General features: G+C 43.1%; 1 pseudogene; it reads right to left on the minus strand.

Annotated features, from left to right (window-relative positions):
• Nucleotides 1–17,570: 17,570 nt before the first annotated feature.
• LOC127198857 (uncharacterized) lies at nt 17,571–17,664 on the minus strand (annotated as a pseudogene).
• Nucleotides 17,665–18,086: the final 422 nt, after the last annotated feature.

Consider the following 18,086-nt stretch of genomic DNA (forward strand, 5'->3'; position numbering starts at 1 on the left):
GGATAACAATTGAGTTGTAATCTGAATAAATTAATTAAATAAAAAGAAAGAAAGAAAACATATAGAGTTGACTAGATGGTTAATAGCAGGTAGGTACCTCCCTGGTTAGCTGTAAACACCTAGCTCTTTAGAAACCGAGAACTAGATAGAGAAGGAAAACTATAGCTATGTTGGTGCCATATAATGAAAATGTTTAGTCTTTTAGTCCCATGTGATAGAATTCGGAGGATGCTGCTACTGTTGCTGTCTCCTGGTCCTCCTCTTCCTCCTATTCTTCTTCCTTTTCCAGAGTGTGTGTGTGTGTGTGTGTGTGTGTGTGTGTGTGTGTGTGTGTGTCCTGCTTTATTTCCAATTGACTGTTTTTCTAGTTACAATATGAAGGAAAGCCCAGCATGGCAATTTCTATATATGGATGCACAAGGTAAAGAAGAGACTTGGGGTGCTTGTAGAGTAGTATTTCTACCTTTACTTTATGGGCAGGAGCAACAGCTGTAGTGGTAGGGAACACAACAGCTAAGAAAAAGGCTTAACTCCCCATAAACCAGCCACAGGAAAAAACAATCCCTCCTCACAACACAGAACCAACAATCTCCTCTGGATCCCTTCTCACCAGGTGGGACTGGAAGCTAGAACATTCTCTTGCCCTAAAGTACTCTTCATGAACACTGCCCCTCGTCCTAGGTATCATGGACCACTGATAATAAACTTAATTTGCAGAAACCAAGGAAATAAAATAGGTCAAGACATATTTAGTGCCAGGTGTGGTGGTGTGCATCTTTAATCCCAGCACTTGAGAGGCAGAAGCAGGCAGATTTCTATGAGTTCTAGGCCAGCCTGGTCTACAGAGTGAGTTCCAGGTTAGCCATGGCCACACAGACACTGTGTCTCAAGGGGTAGGGTTGGGGCACTTCTGCTTGAACGAATGACTATTTTCTTTTCTGTGTGGGCTGGTTCTCTCTGTTCTCTACCCTGAAGCAGAGGATGTCTCCTCACAGCCTCCTGAGCCCACACAGCCTTGGGATCCACCTTACAGGCTAGGGAGAGAAAAGGCAACTAGCACAAGTGTGACTCAGACACCCTTCCTGCTCATAGCAAGGACCAGAGTATGGGTTCCAAGGCACCCCCTATGGACCATGGGGTGACTCTCTGGATGGGAGGCACAGTTCTGAGAAATGGAGGTTGGAGAGAACAGGACTTTCCAGAAAGGTCTTCATCTGCCCACTGTGCAGCCCTCCAGGCTGGTTTTTCCATACCAGCACCAGCCTGCAACCTTCCAGCTACTGAACAGTCAGCCGATTCCACGATTGGAGAAGATCTCCCTGTCTCTGCTTCCTCAATGTCTTCCTCAGCACATCACTTAGGAGGCTTTGGATAGCTGGGACCTGATTGCCTCAGAGAAGTGTCTGCCTTGAGTCCCAGCCTAACAACACGGCCTGGACACGCCCTAAAGTCAAATAGTCTTGTCCCAGAATCAAAATAAGAAAAGAGGTAGGAAACAGCCTCCATGCTGTTTAAAACAATATTTGAAAGGATCTAAGGAAGCTGCATACAGACGAGGTGTTTAAACAGAGCCGAGAAACTAGAACTCACCTCTATTTTACCAGCACAGTGATTCTATGCTGGAAGCCGATTAAAAAGGTGTTTTGGTCTGTGATATAAGGGTAACAATGTTTGCATGAGAATGCACAGAGCACAGAAGTCAGATCCCATCTCCTCGGGCCTATGTGAGACAAAGCTGAGAAAATGCCATTTGGGATCTGGTTTTAATTGGATTTTCCCCGATCTTTTATATATTCTAATGAGCATGGGGAAGTTTAGTGTTTAGGGTGCAGCCTGTAGTCAGAGGAGGCAAGCACTTTTTCCCCTTTGGGTTGCCAAGTCAGGGAGTAAGGTAAAGATGGGTTTTGTATGGATCTCTCTCAGCTAAGCAATTTCCTAGCCTGGCGCCATCTAAGCCTTCAATTTTGTGGAGGCAGGAATTATAAAAGGGAACTCAAAGGTATTCAGCAGAGTGCCCACTGTAGCTTAGTGGGTCAGCAACTAATGCACACTTTCAAATCTGTATGTGGCTGGAGATCACTGGGCTCCAAACCAGAAGGGCAGGGGGCTCAGCTGACCAGCGGCCATTTCACAGAAGGCATCTCTTCAGGAATCCCTGACAAGATAGACTGAGAGTGATGCCCGGCTCCTGAGCTGTAACATCCTGGATACACAAAATGGACACAACACTGACCACCTCTGGCATCTGAATTCATCAGTTAGGACTGCTATGGAAAAAATTTTACCAAAAAGTTATCTTATTTATTTATTTATTTTGATTTTTCAAGACAGAGTTTCTCTATGTAGCCTTGGCTATCCTGGACTCACTTTGTAGACTAGGCTGGCCTTGAACTCACAGTGATCCACCTGCCTCTGGCTCCTGAGTGCTGGGATTACAGGCTTGTACCACTATGCTTGGCCAAAAACATATTTTCTCCCAGCTCTGAAGGCTCAGAGTCCAAGGTCAAGATGGCAGCAGAGGCAATCCTCTCTCTCTCTCTCTCTCTCTCTCTCTCTCTCTCTCTCTCTCTCTCTCTCTCTCTCTCTTCCTTGCAGACAGCTACCACAACACTGAGCCCCCTGTCCTTGCCCTTGCCCGGATTTTCCTTCCTTGTGATGGAATCCAAGGTAGGTGAGGTCCTGCCCTCATGACTTCATTCAACCTAATTGCCTCTAAGCCTTTAAGCCCTCTCCTTAAATGCAAGGCACATTCTGAAGTCCTAAGGATTCAATTTTCAACATATGAATTTCAGGGTAGAGAGATGCAATGCAGCCTTTATGTTAGATTTCCCCCTAAAGGGGGAAAAAAGAAATACCCAAAGGGGGGGAAATACCCGAAGAAAATAACTTGAGTGGTGCCTGGTGAGATTCATTTTAGTTCACAGAAACAGAGAGGTTGATCCATGGTTGGCTGATTTTCTTGTGTCTGGGCTGTGGCAAAGTCAAGCACCACAGTAGAATATAAAAGAGCAAAGCTCTCTTCTCATCTCCTGGTGGCCAAGAAGCAGAGAGGAGGAGGAAAGAACCAGGAAAGCGGCATTGTTGGCAGACTCACTCTCTATGACCTGCAGCATCTACCCAGGCTCTTTGAGAGCCAGCCAGGCTTGTGTATTGAAGGCTAGAATGAGATCCTCTCCGGAAAAAAACCCTCCATGCCAATCAAACCAATAGCAGTGTTGCTGGACCATGTTCACTGATGTGTGGCTTCAGAATGAACCATCTCTTTTTCATTTTGAGATGAGAACTGTGGTTTTTGCATTGACACCACACCAACAGGCGTCAGGATTATGGCTACCGGCTGGGGATGGATGTGCCAGACATGGTCTCTGGACATAAAGTGAGATCAGAGAGAGACGTCAGGTTACAAGCTGCTTCCATGTGACATGGAAAATGGGGGTGGGGGGTGGGGAGCATCAATATCAAATAACATTGCAAGGAGAGAATGACTAGAAGAACACAGAAATCACTCAGGGAGTGAGAAGACAGCTGCAAAATGCAGAGAAACAGAAGGGTGACTCAGCAGAGAGAGGTAACCCGCTCACTCATGCAGCCTTCGTTGTGCCAAGTTCCTATGGGGGCAGAAGAAACAGAAGCCTGCCTCATCCAGAAGCTAAGCCAGGAGGCCTTGGTAGCAAGACTTCACATGTTTCCTTTCATGTGTCAAATCTAGAGGGGTAGAGGATGCTATAAACAGATAGTTAGGAATGCAGAGAGGACGGGGTATAAGGGCGGAAGAAAACAACAGAAGGTAATGGTGGAGAAAGACGATGACAATACCATATGGTTCCTTATATATGAGGGTGTGTGTGTGTGTGTGTGTGTGTGTGTGTACAATACACAGATGGCCAGGTTATAAATCATGGTTACACTGCAAGGGCTACATGCAACCCTGAACTACTTCCTTCCCAATATCCATATATACCCATCTATGTGTGACATGAAATCATAAGGGCTATTTTTGGGGAGGGAAGGAAAGCAGTGAAGGGTGGAAGAAGAGACAGGGGAGGGTGATGGTGAGTATGACCTAAGTGCAGTGGTACATGCATGAAATTGTCATAGTGTAACTCACTACTCTGTACACTAACTTAAAAAGTGTCCTTAAAGAGCAGTAAGAGGAAAACAAGTTCTTCACAACAGAGCAAGCCGCACAGGGAAGGGACAGGCCACGCGGGCGATGGAGCAGCATCACAGGGACGTGACAGGAGAGGGAGGAGAAGAGACTCAGACCCACAACCATCATCTGCAGGGGTGCGCTTGCCTTGCCCTGTAAGAGCAGGCTGCCCTCAGCACACATGAGCACCATCTCCGGCCTTCTCATTCAGTTCTGGTCCCCATCCTCGGTCACACTTACCGCTTGATTTCCTAGTCTCTGCTGCAGCGTTCAAGAACATAACTCACCACTGCAGAGAGTTTTATTGGACAGCATTATCTCCAGGAATGTTATTTAAGAGAGCTGGCAGTAGACAGGTTTGGAACAAAGCAATTCTATGGCCATTGTTTAGGAGGTTAGAAATCACAACTATGACAGTTATTTAATGTATGATTATTTTTTTGCCTTTGTCAAAAGAGCACCTAAACACCGTGAAGAAGATATAACTTAGACCACATTGTGGCAGATACCACCAGCCTAATATTTCTTCAGGGTTGTACATAGCCTCTGCAATGTAATCATGAGTCATAGCCTGGCCATCTGCACATTGTGGATATCATTTGTGCGGTGTGGTGTGTGTGTGTGTGTGTGTGTGCGTGCGTGTGCGTGCGTGCATGTGCGCACACATGGACACACGCACGTGCAACCCTACAGAGCTGCTTCCGGTCTCAAGAGTTTGTAAGTCATAATCTTAAATGCGGAGATGAGCGCTTCACTGTGGTGCTGTGAGCTGAATCCGGGGCCTGTGCACACCAGGCAAGTACTTTACTGAGCTGTAGCCTTGCGCCAAGGTTTACACATTAACCATGTCATTCCTCCCGTCACAGGCCATGATGTGCCACATAGAATAGCACAGATGACATTTGCGTCAGCGACCTCCACAGCTCCCTTTCGGAGCGTCATCACTCCCATCCCTAGACTGTCCATCCCAGACCTCTGATCTTGACTTCCACACACTCCCCCCGAGTACCGCAGGATTTCATATGCCCCATGAATTTCAAAATTACCACTTCCCATCATCCTGAATTTTGTTAGCAAGGTTTTGTTCCTGCTGCAGGAACCAGCTTAAATTTCCATTATCCACCTTGTCCGACCTGCAGCGCCTGCAGGAGTCCCCAGTGTCTTCTGTGGCATCCTTCTACATGCAATGAAAGGTTGGTTGTCTAATTCCTCCACTAGATCACGAACTCCGGGAACTATTATTTTCTCAAGGATGCATCTCCAGAAGTGAGCACAAAGCTGGGGGTGCAAGAATACACAATGGATATGAAGTCAGTGGTTTAACCATGAGCCGTATTGCATGAGTGAGTTGAAGGTTCACAGATAGGGCATGGGTCTCCTCACAGTCCCACCAAGAGTACATTCCTCTCACATTCTGGCCTTTCTTCCTCTGTATTATATAAAACACAAGCAAATAAAGATGATGAATCCCATACTCGAAAGAACATGAGCTTCAGAAGCAAAAACAGGGACCTGGCCTGCAGAAAAAACACATCCACGGATGGTGGTCTATATGTTCAGTGCTCTGGTTTTAAGCTGGGTGCTAAATTTATGAGGCTTGGCTTGTTAGTGTTTGATTCGCAGCATATATACATTTCATAGGACATGTATGAAATGGTGACTTTCCAGAGTTTTATTCTTCTCCGGCAACAACGTTAACTGTCCCATTTCGTTTTGTTTACTTCATTTCAAAAGTTTGCTTCTGTGTCACACATTCCACGGATACTTCAGTACTTTTTTTCATTCAAGTGTAAGAGCCAAGGGGCAACAGTATGAAGCGTAACGGTTGTGTGCTGTGTCCATCCTTTACCAAGTACAAAGAAATGGATGCCAATCTCTATGCCTGACCCTTTCCGCATCGTTAAGAGACTCTTCCACTCCAGCCAAGGTGGTCATGATGACACTGCAGCCTGCCAGTGCAATGCCCTTTGCCTAAAGTTGCACTCTTTGTAGCTTAATACTGCTGTCTCCAATGTAAGGCAGCATAAGGGAGCTGAGGCACGGAACTGGTATCCACATCGATTCATTACAATCTCTTTGGTGCCTGCTCTCACTCACCACTGTGCTGGGTACCAATGGCATTTGGTGACAATCAAAGACAAAATATGTAGCTGCTGAGCCCAAGATTCTTACTTACTTATGTGGAGAGCCAGGCATGTCATCCAGGACAGAGGAGTGGCCTGGGTCGAGGAACCCTGATATTTAAGTTATGGGTGGAGGAGAGTGGTCATGTGGAAAGAACTTCCAGTGCAAAGAAGATAGGCAAAGGCCCACGATATGACTACATATTTTTTGTGACAATGTTTATAGTTTTACTTAGTTTTAGCTTCTAGACGGTGCCAAGTGTCTCTGTCCGTCTCTTTCTCTGTCCCCTCTTTCTTTGCACATGGATGTTCAAGAAAGTTGCCATTAGGGCAGCATGCTGGGAATTTTGAGACGTCCATTAACTATTAGCCCTCACCTGTGAGCCCACAGGTAGTTAGAACTTGGGATATGCAGGTTATTTTTGTATTTTTAATTAAAAAAAATATCATGTGCATGGGTGTTCTGCCCACATGTATGTCTGTGCTCTGCATGTGTGCCTAGTGCTGGTGGAAGCCAGAAGAAGGCACCAGATGTCCTGCATCTGGAGTTATCGGTGTTTGTGAGCTGCCATGTCGGTTCTGAGAATCAAACCTAGGTCCTCTTACCCCCTGACCTCTTTCCAGCTCCAATGCAGGTTTTATTTCATTTTTTTTAAAAATGTTTACAGCTAGACATCTTAACTCACGCCTGTGATCCTATCACTCAAGAGGAGGCAGGGGCAGAAAGATCGTGACGTGTCCAAAATTTGTCTGGGCTATAACGCGATGCCCTGTCTCAAAATAAATAAGTAAACAAGCAAGCAAAAGAAAGTTTGCTTTGCAGGACTGAATTGGGTTTGACTTGGATCGATCTTCAGGAATCATGTTGTATCTTCTAAGCACTTGAAATGAACTAAATGGGGAGTTGTCTGGAGTCACTGAGAAATAAAGATAAAACAAACTCAGAAGTTAGAAGTTTTTTTCAGTAAAGAGAGTTGAAACAACGCATGACAGATACTGCACACCATCTAAAACTGCATCACAGCATCTTCTTAGGGATGCAATACAAGCCTTCCCCATGGTCCTCCTTGACCCCAAGCCCCTCTGTAGCTCTACGTGTTCCTGTTCCCAACAAGGCTTTGGAGTTACTCACTTGGCTGGAGGTAGCTTAGGAATTGATCTCCTTGATGCACAGTCTTTCCAGAAAGTAGACAGCCTCCTCTAATCACTTGATTCTCCTTCCCGGTGGCTGATTTTTCCCATGGTTCCTTTCTGGTCTCCCCCATTTCCATTTTGCTACCAAGCCCTGCTGATGCTGACAAAGGTGGTAATTAGGTGTGATTTCAGTGCTGCATAACTTGTCCGTGGCTATGAAATGCCAGCATAAAATCAAGGGAGTTTGGTCAAGAGGAAATTTTATTTCAGAAAAGGAGAGGGAAAAGGAACAGGTGGCACCAGGCCACCTGCTTTATGGGGGCTAATTGGGATTCGGGCTTTGCTGAGAACTTTTTTTTTTTTTTTTTTTTTTTTTTTTTTTAGAAAAAGGATTTGCAAGGGTTGCTGAAAAGTAGTCTCAGTTCTGAGAAGGAAGTGGGAAGACCTGCAAAGGCTGAGCAGACAGGGTGCTCCAGCTGCATCCAGGGCCTGCTCCACCTCACAGAGGGTTTCCTCAAAAGACCCAGCCAGAGGGAGCCTGAGAGATGGAAGCAGCCAGCAAGAGGGCTGGATGACCCCAAGTCTGACATAGTGACACTGTGACCCACTGGTACTGTACAGTGCTGTTTATCTCCAAAAGCCAGAAGAATTCAGGACAAGAATTGGGGACCAAGATGCCGTGAGAAAGAGAAGCCTTCTTCCTTCTCAATACCTAGTCTCTGACCACTAAGCAATTTCTTACTATCTGTACCGTGCAGAGAAGAAGGGATAAATATGCCAGGAAGGAAGAAACAGGACTTAAAGGACAGAAGGAGGGAGGGAAGGTATAAAAAGCATCATTTCTGAACACACATCATGAATCTGGGTCAGTAAAGAATGGCTTCCTATGAAAATGCTGCCTCAAATGTATTTGTGCTCTATGGCTTTCAATAAGCACTACTCACTCATAACTTAATGTTCCAGCTTTAATAGTTTTGTAATGTGAACTAAATTAGTCAATTCATCGAATATTTGCCCGCATCTATTATAATCACTGTAATTACCTTCATCTGTCTACTAAAGGACAATTTCTACTTTGTGTTATTATCTCTACACTGAAATAGCACCGCACAAATTAGAAATTATGTTTAGACAACTTAATTCCTCCACATAATTTCAGTTTCTCGTGTGAAAAGTTCAGTGATAGATCCCCAAGTTTGCTTAGAATATTTTTATATTTAACTAACTCATAATCTAGTGTGAAGTGTTTAGTGGATAATAATCAATAGAACATAATCTCATAAATTTAGACTTCGTTAACATGGAATTTGCCATGTTTATCTTTGCTATATCTAGGAAAATGAAGTTTTCTAGAAAAGTGTTATCATAAAGTCAGATGTGACAAGGCGCTTCCTAATGCTGTCTTCAAGTGTCTGCATGTTTCCAAAACCAAGGTCTTCAAAACGCATGCCTAATTCTGTAGGTTCACTATTGTCTAAGAGCCCTACTCACCTTGTGGAAAGAAGAAGAAGAAAGAAGAGGAGGAGGAGGAGGAGGAGAGCTGCAGCTGTCCTTTCTATTGCTGGCATAGAACACTCTGACCATGAGCAACCAAGAGGGAGAGAGGGCTTCGTTCAGCTCACAGATCACAGTGCATCACTGGGAGGAATCAGGGCATTGTAACACAGATGAGCTCACAGAGACTGCGACAACGCACACAAGCCCTGCACAGATGCACACCAGACAGACTCCCAGCATGAGGAGGAAGAAGAAAGTCTAACCAAGAAAGTCGCTGTAGTTGCTACAAGCCAAGAAATGGAAAATCAGTTTGCTCCAACTAAATATCTCTGGGTATATCAAAGGCACTCCAGGGAAGGCCCCAAGCCAGGAGTAGTTGGCCTTCAAAAAATGGATTCTGTGGAATGTGTGTGTGTGTGTGTGTGTGTTTGTGTGTGTGTTTGTGCGTGTGTGTGTGTGTATGCACGCACGCGTTTGGGTGTGTGTATGTATGCATGCTTGCATGTTTTGCAGGCATGGTATGTGTAGGTGAATATGAGAGCTGACAGTTGACACTGGGTGTCTTCCTCAATTGTCTTCTAACTTTACTTTCTGAGGCAAGTTTTCTCACTGAATCCTCAGCTCACCCCTGGTCCCAACTAGGATCCAGGGAGCCTCTGTCTCCACTCCTGGGCACTGGCATTACAGACAGGCTGTCACCCCCACCTAGCTTTTTATGAGAGTTCTTGGGATCTGCACTCTAGTCTTCACACTTAGGTAGCAAGTTCATTACCCACTGGGTCATGCCCAGTTTCTAATATTCCTTTAAGCCATGATCTATACACCTGATACTTGCACTATTTACTCACCATATTTGAAAACAAACAAACAGGCCCATTTTTAAAAGTCTGTTAGAAAAAGAAGGAAACTTAATGCATTAAAATAATTACTTCCCATATTCCAATTCAAAAAAGATTGTTTCCAGTCCATTATGGGTGGTTTTGAAAGACTGTTCACAAGCAATATGGCCCTATCCTGAGACATCCTGCCGGTTCCCACTCTGTTCCATCTAGCAATTAGCATCCCTCTTGGAAAAAACACAAGCAACAACTCGGGGCCATGAGTAATCAAAGAGTCCGTTTTCATTTCCAGAGTATTAAAGGCAGAAACCCAGGGGCTTAGGCAGAAACTAGAAAATAGCAGAAGAGATCTTGATTGTGTTTTGAAAATTCCAATTTCATTTTCGAGTGCAGAATGTGCCCCGGAGCAAGACTCAGCAAAGCACCCCACAGCAACTGTCCTTAATTACTTCTTTCCTGGGCTGCTTCTCACATTAGCAATCTGGAGGTCGGCTCCACAAACCTGGCTGGAAATCACTCAAAATCGCTCTCTAATCAGTTATTTGAGAAGTAGGCAGAGGTTATACTGTGTAATGAGACTCCCCTAAATAACCACTCATCAGAATAGGGTTCCTAACTCTGCAGTCCCCCCAGGACTGAAGGGATTTCGGAGTCAGTCATGGCCCAAATATTTTGTTTCCCCTGTGGTTTCCATGACCTGGTTCTCCCCCGTTCCATTTACCTAGATGGAATACTATTGCTATCTTCTATGCCCTAAGACGGTCAGACATAAAATAGCCTGCCTTATTACTTCCAGTGTTGTGAATATATCTGCCAGAATCTATGTCCTGATTTGTAGCCTGAGAAATTGGAACATCACAAGGCCTGAATTGCTATCATTTGCCCTCTGTCTAGCCACGCCAGGTACTACAGTGCATTTGCCCTCTGTCTAGCCTTGCCAGGTACTACAGTGCATTTGCCCTCTGTCTAGCTCCCTATTGGGAGCAGGGAAGGAAGCACATGGAGATGTGAGGAAAAGAACAAAGAGAAGAACGAGCTAGCTAACTTACCCGGAACAGCAGATTTTTTTTTCTTAACTCTAAAGATTTCATAAAACACAGGGGAAAATAGAGTAGGGCACTTTATGTAGAGAGAGAGAGGAGGAAGAGAAAGAACACTAAGGATGATTGAAAAAAGCCATAGGGAAACATTAATATGTACTTAAAATACACATATAATATGTAAAATGTATGTGAATGCATATATAAATAATTTTTTAAAAACTACATTACCTGGAGTGATAATGCTCCCCCATCCCAAAAGACATAGACTATTTAACAGAAACCCAGTTGGCCTTGGATACCTCCCAGAACATGAAAGGAAGATGCTGCTATTACCGAAGACACTAAACACAGTTTAGACCCAAGACTGGGTGGAATCAAGCTGCAAGCGACCTAGAAGCCTCCTTCCTGAGGACAGTCTCTCATCATGTCTTAAGGTGCTATACAAGCTGCCAAGGGAGAAAAGCAATCACTGGTCTTACCCAACTGTAAAGCCTATGTATCCCAGAAATGACCAGCATGGCACCACATGCCCTAGGGATGAAATACTGGCATTTCTATCTTGGGGTTAACCAACAGCCACCTCTTCAGACTTAAGGCCTGCTCATAGGAAGGAATTAATGTCTGGTACTGTAAACCTAGCCAAATATCTGTGGACCCTAGAGGGGAATCTGCTACTGCCACTTCCCTAAACCAGTCAACTTTCCAACTGTATTCCAAATACCTAACCTTATATCCACATTTAACTGCAGCTCTTGCCTCTCATCAGAAAAGGTCTTGTCAGCAGATGGAAATCATCATAGAAATACACATGTCAAAATGCACAAAAGCAGCTGATAGGGTCTCCAGTGAACATCCAGAGAGAGCTGACGGAAAGACTGTAGAAGCCAGAGGACCAGGATGACTACTTCGAGATAGTATCTTCTATATGTGACAGAAAAAGCTGCACCCATGAAACCTTAACAACACGGTCACCTAATCAAGACCTGCACAGTGACAACAGCTGACATTCCAGCATGAATGGGAGAGATACCACAAGGCCTCACCCCTAGATGAGGCAATTAATGGCTGCTAATAGAGGGGGAATCAGTCTTTTCCAGGAATGATCCCCAAGATAGGTTATTCATCCCAAGTGGAAAGCTCCAAATGCATATACGTATGAGCCGCACTAAATTTACTTAGCTGATTGTAGTTTTATATATGTGTGTGTACATATACATACATACATGGAACACACACACACACATGTAACAATAATAGTTAAAAGAGATCATGAATTTGAGGGGAAATAGGAAAAGTTGAATGGAGGAGAGGGTGGGGTAGAAATTATTTAAGTACAACATTCATGTATGAAATTCTTAAAACATAAAATTAAATATGTATTATATGTAGAGAGAACAAAAGTATCATTTTGGGAACAAGAAGATCACCAATGGGGGAGAAGGTCCAGCCACAGTGTGTGCTGATATCATATTCACCTTGAGGGAAGCCAGTGCCCTCCTCCAGCAGATGGGGCATGATGCACACCTGCAGGCGGTGTCTAAGTGAAGTCCATTCAAGCATCCCCCAGCCAATACCTCCAGTCCAGAGGCCACACAGGTAATTTTGCCGCTGCAAATGTTTGCACATCCGACTTCTGGCAAACAGGATGATGCCCTACAGAAGGCTAGGCCAACTCACTATCGTCATAATAAAAGCCACTTGACCCCTTGCTAGGATTTCTCTCCTACCAGCAGCCCCAGCCCTGCCCCCTTTAAGCGATGGCTAGGGCCCGCAAGAGGCCATTACTGCAGGGCTGCAAAGTCTCTTGTCCTGATTCACTGATGCCACATTTCACACTGGTAAGCAGCAACAGCGGCGAGAATAACAGAGACAGGGAGATGGATTCTCTTTCTATAAATAAACAGAAAACTGCTGTGGGATGCCAAAGTCATAAAGACACAACAGAGAACACCAGGCTCCCTTAACTCCCCAAGAAGGCCTCAGTGTTATGTAAGAGTTATTCGGCACTTGAGCAGAAGACCTTTTAATGTCAAGGATCTCTGAAATTAGATTTAATGTTAACACGGGAGTGAATCTAGAGGATACGCTCTGGTCTAGAGCATGGGAGAAGAATTTTCTAGTCCATTTTAGTTTTCACAAATATTTTTCAGACCCAACCTATCAATGCCTTGTTTTTAAATGTAACACAGTCAGGCCTCTGGAACACCAGCCTGGCCTGTTCACATTGAGTTGATCTAATTCCATCTTTAGTTTTAAATCTAATCCCAGAAAGGTCTTACAACTTTGATCAAGTGACATATCTTGTATGATGGACCAAGTCGTTGGTGATGTTGCTGGGCTTGTGGGTAGCTTGGAACTGCCATCTTGAAGATCACCAGTTTTCTCAGTTCAAGCCTGTTATGTGCAGTACGTGGTGGTGCCATCCTCCCGGGGCCCCATCCTCCAGCTGTGTCTTCTTTCCTTCCTCTTAAATGTTTTATTTTAAATTTCCTCATATAAATGTGTGTGTGTGTGTGTGTGTGTGTGTGTGTGTGTGTGTGTGTGTGTGTGTACACAGACGCAGGGAGTTGTTCTTAATGTGTTTGTGTATGAGCATTCTTCCTTATGGCTTTACCCACAGCATAGCCTCTTTTTCCAAACAGGAATCTTCAGGAAGCAAGCAAGCAGGCTTCCTTCCATATTTTCCTCTGTGTTCATGTAATAATATAAACTCATCTCATTTATACACCATGCACTTATTTGAATAAGATAAAATTGTTTGTTAGAATGGAGCAAAACAACAACAACAACAAATAGTTTCTTTATATGGAGCACTTTTCTGCATCTTGCTTGTCTCATTATGAACCCTCCCCCTCCTCCATGAGGATCCCTGCAAGTCAAGCAATGGAGTTACAGTGATGCTTTTGTTTCCCCTTGACTTCTTTAACACCGTACACGGTATCGTGGTGAAGATGAAAACATGACAACTAATGAAACCACCCCCTCCTTAGGAACATTCATTTTGTTTCCCATGAGTAAACCGGTATCAGGTATCTATGGAGAAACAAAACAGAAAGGCTATGTAGGGGGGCTGGAGAGATGGCTCAGCAGTTAAGAGCACTGACTGCTCTTCCAAAGGACCTGGGTTCAATTCCCAGCTCCCACATGGTAGCTCACAACTGTCTGTAACTCCAAGATCTGACCCCCTCATACAGACATACATGTAGGCAAAACACCAATGCACATACAATAAAAATGAATAATATTTTAAAAAGAAAAGCTGTGTAAATAAATAGGTTTATTATAAGGAAGCAGTTTACATAAACTGCAGGTTGAGATCCCAAGCTCTATAACTGGCAAGCTGGTCACTGGTGGTATAAGTTGGGGGTGGGGCAGTTGCCGGTCTGGAGAGATGGCTGACATCAAGTTTGTGACCTGAGCCTTGTTCACTCGGGCCTGTCATGGAGGCGAGTCTCTGTAGCTGGAGGAGAGCCAGCTTTTTTGTCCTTGAATAGTAGGTCTTTGCCTGACTGGATGAGGCCTGTTCGCATCAGGGAGGGTAACACAGAAATATTCTTCCAGACAGAGGAAGAAAAATGTCTGACCAAATACCAGGGCACCTTGAAGCCCAGTCAAGTTACCCCTAAAATTACTCAGCACAAAAATCATCACATACTATTATTTTTGCTCTTATGAAGAAACCTGCCCTCTTCTGCCCATGACACAATGACAAAGAATCATAAACTGGATACATCATAAGCAGAAAAATATTCCTGATGCTTCTGGAAGCTGGGGAGACTTTGGCAGATTCAATGTTTGGTGAGGGCCACTTTTTCTAGCTCAAAGATGGCACTGCACGTGCTCTCGTGCGGTAGGAAGCAGAAGGCAGCACTACGAGGGCACTAAATCGACTCATGAAATCCATATCCTCAAGAAATAACCATCTCCCCAAAGGTCCCACCTAGTGACAGAGTCACACTGTTAATTTGGCTTCAACTTATGAATCTAGGAGGGACACAAACTTTAAGCTACAAGGGAAGGTCCAGCTGTGGGCTTACTAAACAGAAGGGCTAGGGTATCCCCCACAGTGTACTTTTCACAGCAGTTTTAACAGTTTGCATTTCTGCCAACGTTGTTTAAGGGGACTCTTCTCCATATCCACGACAATGAATGCTACTGCCCTCTAAACATGGCCCATCAAAAATAAAGATTCTTAAAATTAGACTCTCTAATTGCAAGTGATGTTTAAAAGCTTTTCATAAAGTTTTGGCCACGTGGAGCTTTTCTGCAAATATTCTCTTCATATCATTTGCCCATTTTTTCTCCTGTAGAGTTTCTCTTTTTGACAACTTAAAAGAATTATCTGTATATTATTAAATGCATGGCTATTGATCGTGTTTTTTGCGGCATTTTTCTGTAACTGTCACGCGCATTTGTTTGTTTCATCTTACTTGTTTTTTTTTTTTTTCCTTTTATTGCTGTGGTTTAAATCTCTCTTACTACCAGATCATACAAATTAAAGCCTAATTTTCAAAATAAGATTTGTATTATTGTGTGCATATGAAAAAAGATCCCATTTTTCTTTCATCCAAATGGAAAACAAGAAAGTCTAGAGCTGTATTAATAAAGTCAATTTTTTCTTGTTGAAATACACTCAATCAAATAAAAATAAAAATAAAAATAAAAAAAGAAATACACTCAATCCTCATACAAGTCAATCTGTATTTTTAGGTTTACTCAGTTCCTTTCTCAGTTCTTCCCAACACCAAGTTCACAATGATGCTAATTCAGGGTCTTAATAGTCAATGTGTTGAGGGGACTCTCTCTGTCCATCTGTCTCTCTCTGTCTCTCTGTCTCTCTCTGTCTCTCTCTCTCTCTCTCTCTCTCTGTCTCTCATTTTTCTTTTACATGCTTTCTTGACTTAGTAAAAAAAAATATTTCCTATAAATTGTAAGATTCCTCTCTCTCATTACCAGGACAAAACTTTTTATTGGGAGATTGACAGGAATTATCTAAAATTCACATTTGGATATTGAATCAAGTACCTTTTTAATTAAAAATTTTCCTTGGAGAGCCAGATGTGGTGGCATTTACCTATAATTCCAGCATTCTGGAAAGACAGGCAGGATAATCACAAATTTAAGACTAGTTTGGTAAACATAGTGAAACCTTTAACTAATTAAATAATTAATTTCTTGGTAAAATTTACGAAGTGTTCAAATGTTGCTATGCCCCTAAAGGAGATGTTACAGTTTTCTTCCTAAAGGCTCTTCTTAACACACTCACTTACAAAAATGTCCTGCGATTTAAAGCCACTTATAAGGTTTGTCTTCATTCTCAAATTGCCTAGATAAAGCACTTAAAAACACACTTCGGCCATATCTGTGAGGTCATTTTCAGAGGGTAAGCCAAAGGTGGAGATACACCCTGAATGTGAGCTTTCTCATCCTGGACTGGGGTCTAGGACTGAATAAAAAGGAATAAAATACGGGCTGGAGAGATGATTTAGCTGATAAGATCACTTGTGGTGCAGCCGTAAGGCCCAAGAGTTTGGGTTCCATCACCCACATAACAAGCCAGGCATCCGTGCATGCTCCTAGCCCCAGCTACAAGTGGCCAGAGACACTTTAAACTTCTGACAACACTGTTTAAGAGGACTTTTCTGATTTGGGCCCTTCAAAAAAAATCATGTTGCTTAAAATTAAGTTCTGGGGCTTCACTGATTTCTAGCCTAGCTGATGAACTGTGACTCCCCAGGTTCAGGGAGTCTCAAAACAAAACAAAGCAAAGCAAAAACAAGCTAAGGGGATGGAGGAGGACACCCAAACCCGCTTCTAGCCTCTGTACACAGGCATGCATACCATCCCCAGGCCCAGACACACACACACACACAAACACATACACACAAACACATACACACATACACACACACAAACACATACACACACAAACACATACACACACACACACACACACACACACACACACACAGCAAATACATCAGAAATAGCAGACATTGAACTGAGCAGCAGCATTCATCTCCCTGCAAACACTGCAGTCAGCTGCCTTGTGCCCCTGACGTCATGCCTTCTCACCAAGGTAGACTACACCACCAAGCCATGAGCTGCTGAACTACCCTTCCTCTTGGAAGCTGTGTCTCCTGAAGTACTCCAGCCCAGCAACAAGAAAATCACCTAGATAGCGCTACAGATGAATCTTTCCATTTCCATTTCTAAGTGCAAGTTTTGATTTTATTCCAGCTTCATTGTCAAATCGCCATACCAACTTTGTTAGGTCTTTAAACATCCAAGAGTAGAGTTCTGGAGTCTTGGATGGTTATAAAAAGCATACCACACACGAGAAGAAGTAATTTTGATATTAGTCATTTTTTTTCCTGGTTTATTTCATTCATGAAAAATACCAATACCGAGCCAGGTGTGGTGGCACACTCCTGTAATCCCAACACTCAGGGAGTCAAAGGCAGGCAGATCTCTGTGAGTTCAAGGCCAGCCTAGTCTACAAAGGAAATCCAGGACAGCCAAGGCTACACAGAAAAACCCTGTCTTGAAAAATAAAATAAAATAAAACCAATACTGTGTTGTATAAACACATTAGGAGCAATCCCTTCATAATTCCAGACTTTATTATAAGTAGATTTAGATTTTGACATTCAATATTGGCTGGTTGGTTGTGGTAAGTGGTTTGGTTTTTTTTTTTTTTTTGTTTTGTTTTGTTATGCTGTGTTTTGTTTTGTTTTTGGTAAAGAGCAATTTTATTACTAGGAAAATAAGGATGACACACAACAAAAATATGAAACTCTTCACGAATTTGCACAAGGGCCATGCTAATCTTCTCTGTATTGTTCCAATTTTAGAACATGTGCTGCCAAAGTGAGCACATGGTAAGTGGTCTTTATTGAAGCTAGGTTACTTCTTTCTTACTATTTTTGTTTGTTATTTGTTTCTATGAAATGGAGTTTCATATAGCCCAAAATGGCTTCAAACTTGATAGATAACTTAGGATGACCCTAAATTCCTATGTCTTCCTGTCTCTGCCTCCCAAAGCCTGGGACTGCATGTATGTGCCACCACCCCCACATCTTCCTTTTTTCTCTTCTACATTCCTTTCCTTTCTTTTATAAAATTCCCTTTCGAAATCTAATACTTGTGACTTTTAATTTGTTAATGAAATGAATTAGACTGATTAATAAATAGTCTATTAATAATTTTAATCTTAGGTCACGTTGTACTGTTTCTCTAAACTCTCATTGGATTCTATTTTTGGTTTAACTTTGTACCAATATTTATGAGTTATATTAGT

The sequence above is a fragment of the Acomys russatus genome, chromosome 14 (assembly GCF_903995435.1).
Source record: "Acomys russatus chromosome 14, mAcoRus1.1, whole genome shotgun sequence".
NCBI lineage: Eukaryota > Metazoa > Chordata > Mammalia > Rodentia > Muridae > Acomys > Acomys russatus.